Here is a 21964-nt window from a genome sequence, read left to right as displayed (position 1 = left end):
ATTGGAAAGGCTTGAGAACACGATGCATAAACATGCCTGTTACAACATAGAGGCTTCTCCCAAAAAGGTAAAAAAAAAAAGAACATAAAAATCTATTTTTCCTCAAATCCAGAAACTTTGACATCACATGTATGCATAAGAGATTAAGCAAAATGCCAAAAGTAACAGTTTCAATTGGATCTCATTACGCTGTGATGAGGTTGTCCTCTGTTATTTTTGGTATAGCTCTTAATGAGCAGAGCAACCATGCCAGTCTAATAAGCATTAGCTTTCAGTCTTTCTTCAATTTAGAGAAAAATTATTTGAAAATAATCACAATTCATTCTGAAGAAGGAGTGACCTAAAAGACTCAGTTACAGAGCAGAACTTTTCTTTCTGGTTCACATTCACGTGGATAAGAGAGTTGCGTTGCTGACCTGCTTTACATTGCCCTTTTTTCTCCTTTTTCTTTTTTTCCTCTACATTTCCGCAAAGCATGAACTGTTCTTTTAATGGTCTGGAACTAGAAGTTTCAGGGGGTGGAGGTGAAGAAAATCAGAGAGAGGAAAAATAATTTCACACTTAATACCTGATAGGGTGGGTCATTTTTGCAGAACGGAATATGGCAGGTTTTTTTAACTGAGTAAAATACGTTTGTCCCATGTTCCTTGCACCTCATTCAGGCGTGAATGTCTTCTTTCTTCACTTATGCTGGAGAAAGATGTCTTCACTCTGGAAAAGACTACGTTAGACAAGTAAGAAGATTCTCTGAGCATGAAGTTGCTTAACAAAAATGGCATATTTCATAACAGAAATGAAAACTCAAAAAGACCTCTCCATGCCTCTGCATGAATTCTTTGTTTAAATGAGTGCCACATGTCAGAGCTTCTCATGGAGAAAGGGCAATTTTTCTTTCTGAAACTCACAAATCAGATGGAGATAAAAATGCAACCAAGCTATGCACAGTTTCACTATGTGGGCTCTTAGGATATTAATGGTGCCTGCTTATCAGAAAAAGCAAATTTAATTTTTTTTTTTTAACAGAAGATACTCATTTTACAGCCACTAGGCCCCTCTTTCGCGGTGAGATTATTAGTGATGAGGTAGAATGCAATCTCATTAAAGCTTGATCTAATTTCCACTTCAGATGTTTTTCCACATTCCTGCAAGTGATAGGCACTGTAAAACTTGAAGATCCATCAAGAGTTTGTTTTTACACCTCAGGAACCTTGTCATTCTCAAAGTCATGGAAGACCTTTTGATGTGTCAATGCAGTGATGCTACTCTGTAACTGGAGGCTTTGGATGCAGGACCTCAAGTGTAGCAGATGGCAGGATTAGGTCCCAAGTGTCCTTGTACACCTCCTTAAACAGCTTCTTTGCAGAGTCCTGAAGATTCTTGATGGGCCTGAAACACAAGAAGGTAGTAAAGGGGAAAAAATGTTTTCTTTTTAACCAGTGTTTGAGAAGCAACACTATATAATGATGAACATATTACCTTAAAATCCTCACAAATAATGACACTAACATATAACTTTCTAAAATAATATTAATTTTGATATTCCTTCAGTGCTAACCATACAAAAAAAAAAACAAAAACAACCAAAAACCACAAAACCCAAACAAACCCACGATTACCTGTTGTCTAATAAATTACTTTTTCTATTTACCCTACCTTTCAGTCTTCTAGGAATAGCCTGGCATATGCTTGGGTGTCTGTTATAAATAGAGATTAATAAACTTATGTTTTAAAGGACCTTAATAAAGTCCAGAACAAATTAAACCAGAAGTAGCACAACAAAAAGCCTATTAATATTGCTACACCAGGGACCTCTTAAAGGCACACAGCTTTGGTGTATTCCAAGTTTCACCTTGCACAGTACCTTGAACAGGATGTGGATTGAGAAGGTTTCACAATGCATCTGGTTCTCAGTAAATCAGTCATTAACTTTAGGGTTACTTTTCACTGAAATTTTCAAATAATCATTGCTCCCAATTTGATTTCTAGAGCATTTGTTCCCTTATTAGATATGTATTTTAGGGCACACAATGACACACACTGGGTTTTGTTTGATCTACCTCTACAGATTCAGTTAGAAAGTTTAATTATTCTAATAACCCTCACAGCTAGGAAACGCTTCTGCCCCAGCACAGTACTTATACCCTCACAGACCACGCAAAATAACTCCCTTTACCATGGAAATGTAGTATTACTTTCAAGTTAGTGATTTGTTACTTTGGGAGTCAAAGAATAAAGTGGGGTGTAGAATACATCCCTGGGATGAGCAAAAGGAGAAGAGAAGGAGTAATTCAGCCATGTTCATTAATCATCTATTAACATTTAGGGCACTTCACTGAATTTAAGATGAGGAACAATTACATGAATCAAAATGCTGAGCTAGTTAGCTGCTTAGTTTGCATTTTCAAAAAGCTGTATATATTTATTTAAATTTAATTAAAGTTCAAAACAACAAAAGATAAAAAATAACTTTTGAATATGAGTAATCATTCATAAATAGCAATAATCATGTAAAGGAAGCAGAGGGAAATATGTCCATATCAGCAAAACCATATCCCATGCATAAGCAGAGCAGTGTTAAGTCAGCTGACTATTTATGGTTAGGTATCTGGGGCTAAATGCACAAATGGATGTAAGTATGGCACCTCTTCCTTTTGAAGTAGCTAACTTTTGGGGCCAATGTTAAATCCATTGCCTTACATCCCTCCCACCATGAGCAGGAAAATAGGGAGTATGGAGCAACGCAAGCAACAGGGACACCCATGGAGACAACATGGGTTAAGGAAGGAGGGAACATGTCTGAGATCCTGTCTCTCTCCTCGACCTATAGGCACCGAATTAGGCACTTGTGGGAAATTGTTCTTGCACTGGGCACCTATGGTTTCTTCCTGTGTATGCATGACAGGCTTATGGTTTCTTTTGAATCACAGCTGAAAGAAGCATCAGCACAGCCCTTCTTATATACAAGGACCTGAGCAGCAGGCCCCCTTTCTTCTAGCTTGGAGCATGAAGTTCTTCATGCACAATGGACAATCCATCATACAAAATACACAGAGGCGGGTGAGAAAGAAAAAGCAAGAGAATGCATTACTTGTGTCTTAACAGCAAGGGCACTCTTGCTGGGAGAGGAAAGACATGGATGATGGCCAGGCAAGCTTATGTAACACAAATTTCTATCCTACTAGGTTTTGACACACAGACAAATGCATACCTACCTTTTATTAAACTTCACCTCTCCCCTGGAGGCTCTTCTCAGTTCTTTTGAACTGTAGGGTGTTTTCCACCTTCTGATATCTCATGCTTTTAGTAACCTTCCCTCAGCCTCTCTGGACCCAGCTCCTTCTCCTTCTCATCCTTGTTGCTGTTTGAATGAGACAGACAAGTCCCTCACTCCAGGTGGTGCCATTCTTTGTTTCTCTCACATGGCCTCCATGCCTGAAGTGGAGCATCCAGCTCAGTCACTCTGCACAGCACCATAGCTAGCAACCATAGACCAACTGTGAGCTGTTAGAAAGCACACAGTATATATTGAATCCCTTTGCTTGTTAGAGTCAAACTTTTATCCAAATACCGCATTCAGCAAGAAAACTATTCCTGGAAATTGCTCTTCAAGTGAAACAAAAGACCCTGTTCTGCCATGCTTTCTTCTTTCAACAAAGAAAATTATAGCATGATAGGAAATAGGTTGGAAGAGATGTCAGAAGATTATTTGACAAGATACCAAAAAGGCCTAAATCTTCTTTCCTCAACGCAAGCTGGAACCAATTTCATTTGAGATAATCCTGATAGGATGTATATGCAACATATTCTTAAACATCTCCAGTACAGCAATTCTGCAGCCTTCCTCAATATTGTACTTAAGATCTCAGTTATCTTTACAACCAGGAAGTTATTCTGAATATATTACTTAAATCACACTGGAGCACAGTTTATTCTTTTTCATTTTATTGATACCTTTTATAAGTTTAAATACTGTTATTGTACTCCTCAGTCTCATTTTCCAGATAAACAAACTCAGTTTTTCCAGTCTTTCCCGTATCTCAGATTTCCTAGCCTCGTCTGGATCCTTCTCAAGAGTTTTATGTCTTTCTTGGCATGCAGGACCCAAAATGGTCACAACTCTCCAGCTGAAGCCTTGAGAGAGGAAAGATGGAGCAGGAGAATTATTTCAAATAGGTGAAAAATGAATTTTACTCATTTCAGAGAAGTGTGGATCTTGGTGAATGAGGCTGGCACAATGACAGTAAGATTACAAAACCTCTTAGTATTTGCTCAGCTACAGGGTTTTTTTTTACAATGTAGACAATTCAGTACTCTTTGAAAAGCAGAGCCTTCAAATGCACGTTAGCAGCATTATGTAGAATCAAACTGTCATTTGCAATGAATATCCCAGAGGTACGGGTGGCCAAAGGCTGATGTCAGCTCTTATATCTGAAACTATTAATCATTAAGTGTGCTTCTATAATTTTTAGCTGAAGGATGAATTTCAGTCTTGATCTTGCAAAAGACTATATATTACTTAAGCCATATTTCTGTGCAGCATTATGGGGGGCCCTTTGCAATGGCATTATTTTCTGTTATGTCGAAAACCAGATTACTTTACAAAGGTGGAATGGAAGACAGAAGAAATTTTGGGGTTCCCAGAAGCTATAAAATTTTTTTGCTTTGAATATCATTTTAGCCAAAAATAGCTCTCATAGGAAAAAATCATTCTCCCTTTGTCTAACACTTTCCAAAATGGAATAAAACCTTTAAATGAGCTAGAAGTTTTTATACCATGGTATTCTACAAGGTTTTAAATTATAGGTTCCTGATTCTTCCATCCCTAAACAGTAGCCAAATATAATAATGTAGGGAATATAATGCCAGTTTAGCAGGTTTGGAAATAATATTGTTGTGTTTCTTAATACAGAGCACTTTCACATGCTGCCTTCTGTGTGACTTTCAAGAATGGTGATGTGGCAATGTATAGTTGGCAAGTTACACTCCATGACAACAGTTAATTAGTAAATAAATGATCCCAGGCCCATTTCCACTGAGTTCCAGTTGTAATAGCACAGTATACAGGTTTAAGCTCCAAGCTGACTAATTCTAAATTATAAATTAAATGTTGCCTTTCTTTCATATATCCTTTAATTTCCTCACTTGACAAGCAATGGATCCAGCATCCAGATATAGTTCTGGTCTATGGCACAGTGACTCAGGGCAGCTTTCCAATATCTGAAGGAGGCCTACAATGATGTTAGAGAGGGACTCTTCATGAGGGACTGTAGCAATAGGACAAGGGGTTTAAACATAAACAGGGGAAGTTCAGGATAGATATAAGGAAGAAGTTCTTTACTGTGAGGGTGGTGAAGAACTGGAATGGGTTGCCCAGAGAAGTGGTGAATGCTCCATCCCTGGCGGTGTTCAAGGCCAGGTTGAACAGAGTCTTGGGGTACATGGTCTAGTGTAAGGTGTCCCTGCCCATGGCAGTTCTAGGTGGAACTAGATGACCTTAAGGTCCTTTCTAACCCTAGCTACTCCATGATTCTACGATTCTATGATTCTATAACTCTAAACCGTGCCACCAGCTAGTGAAACATGTTGAGATGGTAAAACCATCTATACATTGACAAATTATTTTAAACCACTAACTAGAACTGTTCATTCACAGATCTCCATAAGGAGCCAGGACTGTTCCCCTGCCCTCGCCTGTACTAAACCTACACTGGGAAGACTCCTACATGTCCTATCATCAATCTCAAGAAAAGAGACTACAGGAGGTCACACAGGGACCACATCATACAGTTATTTCTAGCAGGAATTTAAGCTTTCCTCTTTGACTTGGCTTTAAGGCACAGTGGCAGCACTCACATGGCAAGTTACAAATAGGAGGCAATTCAGGAAGTTACTACTTTTCAGAAACAGCCAAGAGAGCTCCCTTAATGCAACAGTATGGGAGAATTCATCAGGCACAATTCACTGGACACTCACATGAATTTTGCATGCTTGCTGTGATGGTGAATGTACGCTGTCATTTCACTGGGTATAACCTGAGGAAGAAAGGCTCATCTGGCAGTTTGGAATTGAAAGTCTTTATTGGACTTCTGCTCCACTAAAAGGCCTCCACATGACTAGGGCAAGCCATCAACATTCACAACATTCACCTCGCCCAGCAGGATCTGTCTCTGTCTCTCTCTCCATCTCCCTCTATTCTCTATGGGGGACTATCTTTAGTACCATGCTCATATAAGACTATCTTAGGTACAATGCTGACACAAGTCTTCTATTTTAATAATTTAAACAGTGAAATCCCCTGCAACTTATAAATTAAGGAAGCAGCAAGTGCTCTTTTTTAAATTGCTAAGCATACTATCTAGGTCAATTGAGCTTTGTCATAAATTCTAGGTCAAGATTTTCACATGGTGAGGAAATTTATATGTCTCTTTCCTGTCTTGTTTCTCTAGTTTCTAATAAGGCAGAAATTTATGCTTCAGCCTTAGGATACTGTTAGTCAACAGCAGCAACGTACAAATGCCTTAAAAAGCAGACTCTTCTGCATTCACTGAATGACTTGTTTGGTCAGATCCATATGCTTAATATTGCTACCAGTTTCTAAACAGAAGAACTTAATAACAAAGAGGCCAAATTTTCTGCTGCTGTACATGAGTAAACTTCAAGGAACTCCACGAATATTCACACCCACAGTGATTCTGATCCAAAACACAGTATTTTCTACATGTACAAGTCTGGAGGGTGGCTGAAGAGTAAGATGCCCTGCAGTCATACACAGAACTTCTGCTGATGCCAGTGGGAAGGTCTGGGGTAGTATAAATATTTTACACACACATGGGTATATCCTGTGTCTGTAGAAGAAAATATTTATTTAATTTAAAGTAAATGCATGTAGTGGGTCACATCCTTAACCTGACTACTCTGGCTTCTGTACCAGAACCAGGTCATATTCTGATACTGAAAGAGTGCACAACGTTTTGGATGCTAAAATCCACAGAGAAGATTGAGGATATTTTAAGATTCATAATATACAAAAAAACTTTTACTTTTTATATATTCTCTAAAAATCATTGCCATGGAATATTAGAAAGGATATAAGGAAGACAATAGCATAGACACTTCCACAGTCCATTTAACATGAAATAAAAACTCAGATTCCTATACTTCTCTGAAAAAGATAATTTTAGGACAGGGGAGAAATTTAAATATTCAATAAATATTTTCCATTAAATAAGATGCATGTAGAGTAAACCTTGTTGTTAGACAATCATTTAGATGATATTCTGACTCTCATCAGCTATTACTCTTCTGAAAAATGTGAAAAATCCAGCTATTGCTATGTTTTCTGCTGTTTATCGCCGTTGAACTTTCTAATAACATAAAAAGAGACAGCATATTTCACCTTCTTATGGTAAGGTCAGCTGAGTTAATGTAAGTGCTTTTTGAAAATTATATTTTGTCATTTTAGGGTGCAATTTCATTAAAAAAATATTATTTCATAAGCCACAGTTTGCAAAAAGACACTTAAAAAAAATAAATCTTAACCAAACTTCTCAGAACTTCATTGTAGCAAAAGTCAGACCAGCTACCTCACAAGTTCTGTTTTATATATCAAATGTCCAGTCTTGAGTTGATAAATATATAGTGGCACTTTACTGCAGCCCTGGTTCATCTGTGTGAAGAAGGTGTCACCAAGTAAAATCTGTCAGTAACTGTATCCAGCACAGCTCCAAGCAGGGGTTCACTTTGGTTTATACCTGCACCCATTCTTAATCTCCAAGCACAGAAAACATGCAAAGGATCCAGATACACTGTTTCACTATTAGAAAAGATGACTTTGAGTCTGACTTGAGGGGGGGAATTAGCTCAAATGGTAGAGCGCTCGCTTAGCATGCGAGAGGTAGCGGGATCGATGCCCGCATTCTCCACTGTTATGTTTTTTCAGTCTATAAGAAGGGCAAGAAGGAGGACCCGGGTGATTATAGACTGGTCAGCCTTACCTCCATCCCTGGAAAGGTGATGGAACAACTTATTCTTGACTCCATCACTAGGCATATCAAGGATGAGGGGGTCATTAAGAGCAGCCAACATGGTTTTATGAGGGGGAAGTCATGTATGACCAACCTTATAGCCTTCTATGAGGAAGTGACTAGGTGGAGGGATGATGGTAGAGCGGTAGATGTAGTTTTTCTTGATTTCAGTAAGGCATTTGATACTGTCTCCCACAGCATCCTCATAGATAAGCTAAGGAAGTGTGGGCTTGACGATCAAGTAGTGAGGTGGATCGAGAACTGGTTGAAAGGAAGAAGGCAGAGAGTTGTGGTCAATGGCGCAGAATCTAGCTGGAGGTCTGTGACTAGTGGAGTTCCTCAGGGGTCGGTGCTGGGACCGGTGCTGTTTAATATTTTCATCAATGACCTGGATGAGGGAACTGAGTGCACCCTCAGCAAGTTCGCTGATGACACAAAACTGGGAGGAGTGGCTGACACACCAGAGGACTGTGCTGCCATTCAGCAAGACCTGGACAGGCTGGAGAGTTGGGCGGGGAGAAACTTGATGAAATTTAACAAGGGCAAGTGTAGAGTCTTGCATCTGGGGAAGAACAACCCCATGTACCAGTACAGGTTGGGGGTTGACCTGCTGGAAAGTAGCGAAGGGGAAAGGGACCTGGGGGTCCTGGTGGATAGGAGGATGACCATGAGCCAGCAATGTGCTCTTGTGGCCAAGAAGGCAAATGGCATCTTAGGGTGCATTAGAAAGGGAGTGGTTAGTAGGTCAAGAGAGGTTCTCCTCCCCCTCTACTCAGCCTTGGTGAGGCCGCATCTGGAATATTGCGTCCAGTTCTGGGCCCCTCTGTTCAAGAAGGACAGGGAATTGCTTGAAGGAGTCCAGCGCAGAGCCACAAAGATGATTAAGGGAGTGGAGCATCTCCCTTATGAGGAGAGGCTGAGGGAGCTGGGTCTCTAGCTTGGAGAAGAGGAGACTGAGGGGTGACCTCATCAATGTTTACAAATATGTAAAGGGTAGGTGTCAGGATGATGGAGCTAGGCTTTTTTCAGTGATATCCAGTGATAGGACAAGGGGCAATGGGTGTAAACTGGAGCATAGGAAGTTCCACGTTAACATCAGGAAGAACTTCTTTACTGTAAGAGTGACAGAGCACTGGAACAGGTTGCCCAGGGGGGTTGTGGAGTCTCCCACACTGGAGATATTCAAGGCCCGCCTGGACAAGTTCCTGTGTGATGTACTGTAGGTTACCCTGCTCTTGCAGGGGGGTTGGACTAGATGATCTTTTGAGGTCCCTTCCAACCCTTGGGATTCTGTGATTCTGTGACTTCTCTAACCTCTGCCATAAGTTTTGCAAGGGAAGCTCCTGCTTTAAGACCAGCAGCTGCTTGACTAGAGTGTATCTATCTTTAGAAAAACAGTCATGATCTGAATCATATCAATCAAGTCAATAGTCTTCTGATGGTGGAGGCAAAAATGTAATTCGTACCTAATACCAGCTATCCACAACTGAAACACAAAGCTTATTTCTACTTGATATGTGTTTGACTTTAACTTCAAGTCAATGGATATTGCTATACCTCTTTCTCAAGATCCACTTTTGGTGATTCCCTTATGCTTATGTAGGTATTTCATAGTATCATCATAGAGTGACCCTCTAACATTTGTTTCGGAAAAAAAACCAATTCCTGCACCTCTTTTGATATAAAACTGCTTTTGTAATGTTGTGTTCATCTGAAACCAGCCACCTTATATTCGGCCTTCTTGAGTTGTGAATACTAGAACTGGACACAACATTGCTGTAGCAGTGCTTCTCCACCACACAGAGCTAATGCAACCTCTCAGTTCTCAGTCATACACCGCCATTCACATATTGTGTTTTATCTCCTGTAGCCAAATATTAAAATGAGAACTCATGGCCTCAAAAACCCAACTTCTTTTACCATTTTCTTTCTTCCCAAGCAGACCACTCAGCCTCTGCCTTTCTGCAAGTGACATATGTTTCTTGATGTACAACCTTAAATAGAGTTGAAATAAAAAAAATTACCTAATTTTATAATTCATCATTCCCATCTTTTATGTCACCAACAGTAATTATTAACACCAAATCCATAGGGCTGTTTGTAAAGTATTGAGGAAATTGTTAATGTTAATGACTTTCCATGGGAACTTGTCATGCAGTGATGATTTCCCATTTCAATTTATATCTAAGCCCTATGACTTAATAAAGTCTTCATCTGATTCACATATGACACACTAGCTTTTAATCAGTCTATCTTATTAATAGCCACCATGCCATGTGATCCCTCATCAAACAGCCTACACAAGCCTCGTTATATTCCATTAACATTTATTGATTCCACTAACCTTTATTCGGGCTGAAGACAGAAGGCTATAGACAGGTTGAATAACATTTACTAGCAATAAATAATTCCACAAAGACCCATAGGCAGACATCTAGTTTCCATCCCAGGGAACCCTTAACCTGCTATGCCTGAGTCCAAGTCCGAGTTTCAATTCAACATTTGGACATAGACCCTGGCTATCAATCTGGATTCACTTGCTTTTACCAAGCAAGGGATGGCTCCACCATTCAGTGTCCAATCTACCAGTTTATTCATTTTCAACCATATTATCAAATGTTTTCAGATTAACCAATTTTTCAACTTCCAGTGCATAGTTAGTATGGCTGAAGAAGCCCAGTGTAGTTTTATACAACAGGTGTAACAAACAGGTAATATAAATGTATCAAATCTCCTGATGGGGAAGGCTCAAAATGGAGATTGTTGCCATGGGCTGGATTTATAGCCAGAGTCTGTTGAGTCTTAACAGCGTTTTCTTTCACTCTGCACCAAGTTTTGCTGAATTTATTGATGTAACACCATAGTGATTTACTCTTCAGGCAGTGCCACTTCATGGAATAATACTTGCATGGTAAAAGAACTGCGTCCAGTGAGATGCGTAACAAGAGAAACTTGGGCAAGTGTAGATTGCCTGCTTCTCATTTGAATACTAGAGAATCACACAATTCAGCCTGGAAAACCACACCGGTAAACTTACCCACTTTTCTATGTATCACAACATCATTGAATCATAGAATCATAGAACAGTTAGGGTTGGAAAGGACCTTAAGATCATCTAGTTCCAACCCCCCTGCCATGGGCAGGGACACCTCACACTAAACCATCCCACACAAGGCTCTGTCCAACCTGGCCTTGAACACCGCCAGGGATGGAGCACTCACAGCTTCCCTGGGCGACCCCTTCCAGTGCCTCACCATCCTTACAGTAAAGAACTTCCTGCTTATATCCAATCTAAACTTCCCCTGTTTAAGTTTTAACCCATTACCCCTTGTCCTGTCACTACAGTCCCTAATGAAGAGTCCCTCCCCAGCATCCCTATAGGCCCCCTTCAGGTACTGGAAGGCTGCTATGAGGTCTCCACGCAGCCTTCTCTTCTCCAAGCTGAACAGCCCCAACTTCCTCAGCCTATCTTCATACGGGAGGTGCTCCAGTCCCCTGATCATCCTCATGGCCCTCCTCTGGACTTGTTCCAACAGTTCCATGTCCTTTCTATGTTGAGGACACCAGAACTGCACACAATACTCCAGGTGAGGTCTCACAAGAGCAGAGCATTGACCCAAACTGTGTAAGGAGTTCTACTGAAATGAGGGAGGAATCACATTTAGTGGCAGGTTCTACATTGCATATTCGCACATGGCTGTTTTCCCAGCAGATGTTACTTGCTCTGTTTGAAGAATATTCAGTCAGCAATGCCACAGTGCAGGGCCAAACTGTTAGGACACTGTGACACTGCATTCCTCAGCATCACAGCAGGAGGTACCATTTGTGCAAGGAATCATGGAGTAGCAGTTTGTCCTACACGTCTGGCCACTGTGCTTGCAACCTGAGCATACTGGTTACCATCACAGGTTCATACTTTAAAGGACCATCCCAGCACAAAGTAGTCTTAGGCCTGTAAGAGTTGAGAGGTGAATTTTCCCTCTCCCCTTCAAACTTCATAATGTGTGAATCAGCCAGACCCTGGAGGCTGACCTTGTGTGCATATTTATTCAATCTCCTCTGTATCTTTTACTTCCCAAGCTCCTCCACCCTACCCCTGAGAATTCACTTTGCTAACAGGATTTATTAAGAGATTCAGGTGCCAAAGCCACTCAGCAATTTGGTCATCTTGCTGATGCACTCAAACTCTCAACACCACTAAAAGAAATACACAAAAAAAGGTATGATTTCAACATCTGCTCCCTTAGTCTGAAATAAATAAAATGCAGTAGAGGAAGTCTAGGGGGGGAGGAAAACAAACCCAAGATGAGGAACAGAGTAAGTAATGGAGAACTGAACTCCTTTCAGATGAATTACAGACCTTTGGAAAAGAGGAGAGAGACTGTAGTCATAGAGACATCCCAGAAGAGTCAAGCTCCACACCCAGGACTGGAAGTCTCTGTTACCTTGTCATGGTTTAACCACAGCCAGCAGCTAAGTACCACACAGCTGCTCACTCACTCCACTCCCCTACCTCTGGTGGGATGGGAGCAAGAATCAGAAAAAAGGTAATAAATATGGTTTAAGAATAATTTAATAACTGAAATAAAGTAAAATAGTAGGAAAATAATAGAAAATAAAAAGGAGAAAGTTATAAAACACAATAAATGCAAGTGATGCACAACGCAAGTGCTCAGCACCCACTGACCGAAGCCCATCCCATCCATGAACAGTGAACAGTGGCTCCTGGCCAACTCCCACCAGTTTATATACTGGGCATGACGTGCTGTGGTATGGAATACCCCTTTGGCTAGTTCAGGTCAGGTGTCCTGTCTCCGCTTCCTCCCGGCTTCCTGTGCGCCTCCTCACTCGCAGATCACGGGAAACTAAAAAAGTTCTTGCTTTAGGGTAAGCACTTCTTAGTATCAACTAAACATCGGTGCTTTATCAACATATTCTTGCACCAAATCCCCAACACAGCACTGTACCAGCTACCAAGAAAAATATTAACTCTATCCCAGTCAAAACCAGAATAACCTACAGCTCATGCATGAGTGCAGATATAGGTAGAGATTAATAAGTATTAAGGAGAAGGAGAATTTTGTGTGATTTTTAAAGTTAAAAAAGCATATTAGATTAACATTTTATAGGGAGAGATCTAGTTTATCAGCCTAGTATATTATGGTTTACCCCTAATTTCTCAGTCACAATACTGCATTAAAAATCACGTGCTATACATACATTGAGAATATGACAATATGCTGAATTCAGGAGAGTGCTAGTCAAAACATATGGGTTGCCCATGTAAATGCTCAGGGCACTGGCGTTCAAACAGTGGCAAGAATTTACTCTGCAAGATCCTTGACAGGTCTTGCAAGGAGGCTGATGGTATTACCAGCTTCAGCTGCCTTCACAATCCCTCTCATCATGGTACTCCTGCAGAGCAGACCTGCTAAAGGGAAACACATGCCTGAGCTTCAGCTTCCCTGGTTTACAATTAACATTTACAATTAACAGCCACAATTAACATCCACATGGGTTCAATGAGATGGTATTTGAACATGGAAAAGAGCAACTTGTGAGAAGGAGGTCCAGGATTGATCCCACCGTGACCTAATTCTGAGATGCCCCAAGCAGAATAACAGTCCATCGTCCGAGGTCCTGATGTAATGGCTAAATTATGGTTAAAACACCAAACTCCTCCTCTGCAGGTACAAATGAATAGCCTCACAGTGTACTTCTAACAGTTTAGCATCCACAGATTTCACACGCACAGTTAAGAGCGATGAAACCTGCTGGCCTCTCTCCGCCTCTAGAAAAATGGTTACCGAGCACCTGAACATTACTTGGAGTATTAAGGCATGAAGGAAGAAAGACATGTGGATGAAATAAGGTAAGTTTTGCAGTTGGAAATTAATTCTCCTTTTCAGTGTTCTGGAAGGCTTGACAGCGCCCTGTGAGCACACACAAATGAGAAAGGCATCCTTGAGAATGGAAAAATAGATCCACTAACAAGTCCTCATCACATCTGCCTGTGAGACCTGCCCAGGCTCTCTGAAAATTGCCTGTGTCCAGTGACTGTCCCCCTATGGCTGATCTTGGCAGTGAACAGTGAAGAGGGAGGAAAAGGGCAGAGCCAATTACTACCAGCATTCCACCCAACCACAGTCCCAGCATGCTGTGACTGCAGAGACAGGGCTGCCGCAGGGACCCAGGAGAGACAAGGCACCGCTGGAGACGTGGCCAGCAAGCCCAGCCAATGCACCAGCTTGCAGGCAGCCCATAAAGTCCCTGTGGAATGGTGTCTCCATGGCTAACAAAATATCCCCCCTCTTGTCCCCATCAACACCTTCCTTCACTGACCCACCCTCTGTCGTCACTCTTGGTAAAACCCCCCTGCAAGCTGTGATGCTACAGAAAGTCAGGGAGATGGATGGGGTAAAGTTTAACTGGCAGCACAGAGGGTGCTGGCACTAGGCAGGGGGTTCAGGCTCCCTTTATCATCAAGTCCATGGGAACTGACTGGGCTCCTCTGTCCTTCTTCCTTTGCATCTTGGCAGTCCCCTCTGTGCTGTCAGGCACAAGCAAACCCTACATTAGTCACAGGAAAAACTTTCAGAAGTACTTATTATGGATTTATTCAGTATGGTTAGCTTGCAACCATATTTTCAAATGCGAGATCAATGCCATCAATTTTTTTGTATGTAACAGATTCGTTTTCACACCAGAGTCATGAAGAAGCACAATTTCTAAAGGCCAGCATATTTCATGCTGGGAGAGCACTGTATAGCTACCCCTAATTACGTGCAATACAGACCACAGCTAGAGCCACGTACAGCATGTGATAGGTTGATTAAAGTGAACACTGTGGGCCATAAACCAAGCGCCTAAAACTGTAAATATTACCTAAGCTAAACATGTGAAGAAAAGCAATGCAGAAAACAGATCTGACAAGTCCTTGAACAATGTTTCAGCTTCTCATGGCTTGAAATAATTTGGGACTGTTATTTGCACTAAAGTGATTCTTATGTGAGGGCAAATTCACTGTAACCTTTCCCACACGCCTTCTCTGCAGCACGTACGTGGCTTAAAGAGTAACTTCCATGCTCTGGAAAGCTCACCAGCACACTGGCATTAACTGCAAATTTCCTTCACCTTCCTCGTGGTTCTCTTCATTAGTCTCCTCAGAGGTGCTAATTACCTGCGTTAGTTGTGTCCAAAACCCAGGCTGCTTTCTCTTGAAAGCCCACTTTGCTCTCCTCAGAGAGCTTTCTCCTCCTGAGCTTTCACAGACAACTGCAGGAAGAGGGGATGCATTTCACCCATAAGGGTACATTTACATAGAAAGGCAGACCCTTGCTTCTCTGCTCTTACTCCACCAAGGGCACAAGCTGGTTGCATCCCAGAAGTCATATGGCTCTGTAATCCCAGTATTGTTCCAGGATGAATCTGCCATGTGGCCTCTGCTGTACTGGGCCAGCCCAGGGTACAGCAAAGCAAGCTCACATCTACAACTGATATATGGCCTGAGAAGAAGCAGAAGTGGTTTCTCAAAGTCCCTCCCTACCTACAAGGGACACTTGAGCTCATGCTCCACTGGTGTTTTGAAGCCCATTCCCCTGGTAGCACTCAGCCTACCCCTTGCACCGGAGCCCACAAGGGATCAATCATGTCATATTTATTTGCCCATTCCTATACACTCAAGGATAACTTCCCACCACAAGGGTACATGGAAGATACATTACCTCTGCAACCCACACAGCTGTTTTCTTTCACTTTTGCATAAAGTGTGCAAGGCGATGGGACAATTAGCTCATGCTAAGGACACCTCACTTCAGGCTGAGACAATCTGGCAGCATGGCCTAGATGCTCCAGGGCTTATGGAAATCTTATTCTGAAATCCTTCTTCTATTCCGAATTTATTCTTCTCACCATAATCAGAGTCATTTTATCCTCTCCTTATCCCTGCCCCTGCACCTAAAGCAGCTCCTTCCCTCCAGCTTCCAAGAGTTCCCCTCTCCAAGCTATATTTTATCAAGGGAGTCTCAGTTTTGGCACATTTTGTTCTGGGCTCAGCTGGCTGATGTCTTCCCATCCCGTGCATTCCTCAGGTCAAAGGTATACCCCGAAATGTACTCACTCGCTCTAACCCAAGGGAAGCAATGGAAATTGTCGGACTTGAGGACAGCAGCTGGATCAGAAAAGACAGCCAAAACTGTGGAGTCCACATGATTAATTTCAGGGAGGTACTTATTGAAATAATGTTAGCTTTAAAAAACAGAAAGGGGGGGGGGGAGAGTTCAAAATCTGGGCTGAGGTTCATGGCAGTTGCTATTTTTATCGAAGCAGTTTGCCCATCCCTGGTGGATTTGTGTTATCACAGTCATTCCTATGCTGGCAACTGTCTGCAATGTCAGAAGCACTGAAGTATGATTTCACTACAGCATTAAGCCAGGGGAGAATCTGGATCATGAAGGAGCAAGCTCTGACCAGAACACAAGTAGTTTAAGAACTCACAAATACAGTTTGGGTGAATTTCTTTTTCCTGAAATGCTCCTTCTCCCCACTTCCAGTATGGCATCCCAGAGCCACCTCTTCTGTGCCTTTAGGCTTCAGCCTTGGAAAGAGGGGGCTGAGGGAAAGCAAAACAGGTAGCAGAGGGAATGACTTTTACTCTCAGTCTTCAGACTGTAATCTTTTCATTTTAATGCGTGAAAGAATGTCATAAAATGCAACCCCTATATATGTGAGATTCCTGCTGCAGAGCCTGACTTATTGTAAAGTCATTTATTTCCTGAGAAGAAAATAACAAGCCTTCCATAAATGAATATATGTTTAAGGAACATGGATGAAAGCAGTACAAGGTAACAGAAAACTTATGGAAAATGTGTGTCTCCTGCAATCAGTTTTCCATGAAGGAGGATCTCCTGAGGCAGCAGAAGCAAAACTGAAAGACTTTGGTATTGCTGGAAATAAAGATTTTATTTCAGCATTCAAGAACCTGGTTTGCGCTAAAAGAAACAAAACTTCTATGTAACCTGATGATGATGATGCATAAATTATCTGTGCCCTACAGACCACTTGAAAAACAAAACCTGACTTCTCTTGGTTGATTTCACTTTTTCTGGTGCTGCAAACAAAGTGTCAACTTACATGAAGCGGAAAAGGTGTTTAGTGCTCAGGAAACATGTTCTTTCTAGTGCACAGGGAATGCAACTCTCAGGCAGAAATAGCCCACCAAACCAAAAAAAACCCTTCATGATTTATCATTCTGATTTCCAAGCATGACAACTGTTACCTTTTGTAAAAGGACCACTATTACATCATTGCAGAAACCTATAAATGCCAAAACAAAAAGCAAGGTTTTGTTATCTTGCAACAGAAAAGTTAATTAGAGTGGGTTGACAGATGCCTGTGGAAGTCCTTGAGCCATTTGGTTCCCAAAAAATCCTTATATGCCCATTTCTCTACCTATTTCTCGTTCTGAAAAGCTGTAGGAAGCTGCTGGGCTCACATTAAATCTGTGTGGCCTTCTTACCACAGCCAGCTTCAGCTCAGTTCCTCTAGAACCGACACTGTTGTGTGTCATGGCATGAATAAAACACGGACTGCATCCATGGTGCTTATCACAGAAATGGCAGGCATGGCATACTGCAGCTGCAGTATAGCTGAGGTGCAGCTCGCAACAGGGAGAAGTACTGAGAACAACCCTTTGCACCAGCACCTTGGCACGCAGAGTACAGCTTAATCGAAAAGGTGGCAGGGATGTCTCTCTAAACTAATGCAAACTGCAAAATTCAGGAAGTCCTACTGTGAGGAGGCAAACAGCTCAAGGACTTCCACAGGCATCTGTCAGAAATACTCAAGACAAGAAGCCTCGGGTCAGAGGGCTGAAGCAGATTAACTCCCTCCTAGCTCTAGTTTTCCACCGTTTTTCTTCACTAGAGCCCAGGGAAATTCTTTACCACCACTAAATGCAGTCATGTACGTGCTGCAGAGTGGCTACTTTAAAAAAGGTATTCCAAGAAACCTTGTGTTAACATCTTTAGGATTATGAAACAGTAATATAAAAGACAAATGAATACCTTACAAGTTATATATGCTGTCAGTATCTTGGGGTCCTGAAGAATTTTATCATGAAACAATGAAAAATGGACATATATGATGAAACAAAGACCAGCTTTGATTTCTTGACAGTTACCATCCACTGTCTAAAGGTATGTAACACAATCATGAACAAAGCGGTAAAACAGATACCATGTGCTGCATGTTTTCTCTTCATTGTTTTTCACAGATTTCTTCTGAACTAACAGCAAATGTAACTTGACAGAGTCATATGTCTCCAACATTCTGCAAAAAGCAAAGCACGCTCATAGATGAAGTAGAAATAGACTGGCTGAGGTCTCCTGGAAAAAATCTGGGGGACATAATGTGAAACTTCAGGCCCACAATGGGCCCAGTCACTTCACTGAGATATATTTCATCTCATGGCTTAGTGTAAATGGTATTAAAGCTGAATACAAAAGTAAGCTGATGTACCAAACAAGTCTTAGTGTCAGTGAGGGATGAAAGAAACTGGTTTTTTTTTAATATAGGTCACATTTGCCTTACATTAACAGTAGTCACTCATCAAATCCAACTAATATTATTTGGGAACATGTCAGAGCTACGATAACAATACAAACATTTAGGCTGCATTGGGAATACACTAAACACACAATAAACTATTCCAAGTGCAAAAACAATGTGGGCAGTTTTCTGGCTGAATCAAAACTAGCAAGAAAATAAGGAATTGAACAACAATAACAAAAAGCAACAGCAAATGTGGTTTCAAAGCTGCATGGCAAACATGTTAACAATGTAAAATCAGTGGGTCCATCAACCCATCCACTCCTCTCTTAATGTTTTCCTGTCACGTAATGGGTAATTCTCACAAAACTACAAGAGTCATGTACAAAACTCAGTTACAAAGCCATTCCCACTGAAGCACACAAATACAGCCTGACCTGCAAACAGCAAGGGAAGCTAATAACAGGGTAACAGAGAAGGTGCAAAAAGCTCTGATCTCTTATGAGCTGCTGAGTCTTTTTATTCAAATTATATTTCATATATATGAGACAGGAAGAACGTAGGTGGTTTCTTTGACCCTGGCTGATCCGAGGACCCAGGTGTTTCTGATAACAGCAGAATCCTTTTGTCCTCATAACATTTCATCTCTCTTGCTTCAATATCTGGTTTCTTGCTAAACATTTGCCTTGAAATCTGTCCCAAGGGTGTAGAGTGGTATGATCCCTCAAGAGAGCAGCTGTAAGGTAGTGTGCAGAGGGTTAGTTCTATTACAGCTCTCCCAACTCTGCTGTCCTTTCTCCTCCTCAAGAGAAGTCAAAGCGTACTGGTTTCTTGAGAGGGTCTCCATTAGCCTTCCTTAATAAATTAGGCCATGGGGAGATAAATGAAGTTTCTCACTGCCATGCCAACGGGAATCAGCCCAGCAGTGCTCTCTTTGAGGACAGAGCTTGTTTTTCACAAAAAAAAAAAAAAAAAAAAAAAAAAGAATATCTCAAAGACTTTTAAAAGGTGAAGACAAAGAACGCATTAAAATCAGACTGCATTGCTCTGCTGGCTCTCAAGAAGAAGCTACTAATAGTTGTACCATTAGAAGAGAAAGGAGAAGAAAAAGGCTGGTTATACTTTACAAAAAGAGGAAATGTAATAAAAGGCACACCCACAAAAGGCTGAAAAACAAAAAGCCTGCAAATCCTCATTTCTTTCAGTGAACACTTAGTCAAAGATAATCATGGTACTTTGACTGACTCTTCCCTGCACACTGCCTTTGTTATCTCCTCCTGCATTTGGAAAGGTTTTTCTCTTCCCTTTCTCAGCAGCTGTTGCTACAGGCAAAATTAGCATCTTCTTCACCACTTGCAGGAAATTACAGCGCTAGACATCACTCCATTCACAAATTGTGGCTCCACAACGACTACAATGATGTGAAGCCTGAGTAGCCCAACTGGTTTTAATTTACATCAGGTAACTGGATTTGCACTTGTGCCAATGGGAACAGTACCTGGCCCAGAGAGCCAAGCCATAAACAGGTGGGAAGGAGTTTGGAGAGAGTTCATCACGGGGGATATGAGAAATGTGCGCATGAAAACACTTTAGTCAGCAATCAGTCACCTCTAATTTTTATTTTTTTCCTAACCACAAGGGGTTTATCCAAGAGCCCTGTAGACTTTAATCTGGGTACATTACGCAACCCCGTCTACCCCAGCATTAAAAGGCAGGTGTATTCAGAGACGCGCACGCAGAGATCATTCGCAATCTCTGAATCACGGGGATGTTTCTGCTGGCTCCTTGCTCTGCCACCTGTACACTCATCGTTAAGTCAGAGAACAGACCCGCCAGCCGATCCTACGAGCTCAGAAAATCAAAGCCAGGCAGATGATGGCGTGGGAGGCTGAGCATGAATTGTTGCAAGGCTCTGACTAACGCTCCGGCAGGGAAGCACGCAGGAAGCTGTGCAGAGCCAGGAAGGACACTGCCCCGGTGCTTCCTTTCTGCCACTTCAAAAATATCGACTAACAGACCTCTTCTTAAAAAAAAAGTGCTTTGGACAGACCCTGACGTTAGCTCTTGGCCTTTGCCTCATATTATCTTACCGAAAAATAGAAGGAAAGTACTGCAAGTAGCTAATAGCTTCTCTTAGACAGGATGCTGAGGATAGTGATTACAAGGCACTCTAGAAAAAGATTTTGAAACATGCAAGCTGTGTATTCACAGTCTGGGCATGAATGCAGTTTGTACAAGTCCTTATTGCTGTTTTGTGAACACAGAACACAGTGTTTTCTTTTATTTACTCCCTTCGTAGTCCCTCTTGATGTACTCCCTCTCCACATATTGTTCCAAAAGAGAATGCCAAACAACAAAACAAATGCTTTGTACTGGTCATACTGTATGCAGTCACTTGCATCGCCTTTAGTTGAGGAGTTCACAGAGTTGGAGCCACGCTGAAATTTACGTCTGACATAAGCCATCTAATCGATCTGTGACCTTGAACAAGGTACTTAAACTCCTGGTGCTTCAATTAGTCATGGCATAAAATGTGGTAAAAAGCAGCACCCCAAAGAAATTCATACGCTTCTTTAAAAATGAGGCCATCACCCATAAATAACACACACAGAGGCATACACACAAAAGTGTCTCACACTTTCTTACCTTGCTTTGGTAGCTGCTTTGCTGAAATGCTGCACCATTTCACATCTGTCCTAGTAGTATCAGAATATTAAATTTGCACACAAAGGCATACCTGATTCAAAGCTGAAAAGCAGCCCTTATAAAGTTCATCTTTATGCAAAGTGCCACTATAAGCCTTACTGAGCACATAAGCCATTGCAAGCAGGACTTAAAGTAGCAGGAAGCTTGAACTTAAGAAATGGCAGCTCTGTAATTGCTCCTTGGTTTAAAATTGATAGGTTTGACCTTTTACATTTATCATCTTCTGTGCTCATTAATCAGTTGTGAGGTGAAAGCTGAAGTTGCAACATGCTATGTCATTTCACTATTCATTTTTACTTAAAATTCTAATCTTGCACTTTGCTTGATATTCCACACTGAGAGTGGGTGAAATGGTCCCCAGGAGCTTGATAATCCATGCATAGCAAACCAAGTGCCACACATTCATTGTTAAATTAATTAACAAAAGTGAACACCAAATTATATAGTCTTTTAAGGCTGTAAAGGGATTTCACTCCTACCTCCCAGCTACCTCCAGAAAAAGCTTTAGGATTTATGAACACTATTACAGCCACTGTATTCCCTGCAAAATTTCAGACAGAAAACCTCAAAATCCATCTTCATAAATTCTTGAATCACACTCTTTGATCAATGTCAACTGTACCATTCAAGGATTTTTGTAAATCCTGAGTGCCTTGGGAAATGCAATGTACATGTAGCAAAGAGGC

At 41.4% G+C, this 21964-nt stretch overlaps 1 long non-coding RNA gene and 1 other non-coding gene across 3 annotated transcripts in view; one reads left to right on the top strand and one right to left on the bottom strand.

Annotated features, from left to right (window-relative positions):
* Nucleotides 1-945: 945 nt before the first annotated feature.
* LOC136009364 (uncharacterized) overlaps nucleotides 946-21964 on the bottom strand; it is a 37479-nt gene continuing 16460 nt past the window's right edge. For both annotated transcript variants that reach the window (XR_010610526.1, XR_010610527.1), the window contains exons 2-3: nucleotides 3213-3358; nucleotides 946-1386 (exon numbers count right to left, since the gene is read on the bottom strand). This is a non-coding gene — a long non-coding RNA (uncharacterized LOC136009364). The remainder of the gene's footprint in view (nucleotides 1387-3212; nucleotides 3359-21964) is intronic.
* On the top strand, nucleotides 7850-7922 carry TRNAA-AGC (transfer RNA alanine (anticodon AGC)). The gene has a single exon. It is a non-coding gene; the product is annotated as a tRNA-Ala (tRNA).

The sequence above is a fragment of the Lathamus discolor genome, chromosome 2 (genome assembly GCF_037157495.1).
Source record: "Lathamus discolor isolate bLatDis1 chromosome 2, bLatDis1.hap1, whole genome shotgun sequence".
Lineage (NCBI taxonomy): Eukaryota > Metazoa > Chordata > Aves > Psittaciformes > Psittacidae > Lathamus > Lathamus discolor.
This window is presented reverse-complemented; position numbering and strand designations above follow the sequence as displayed.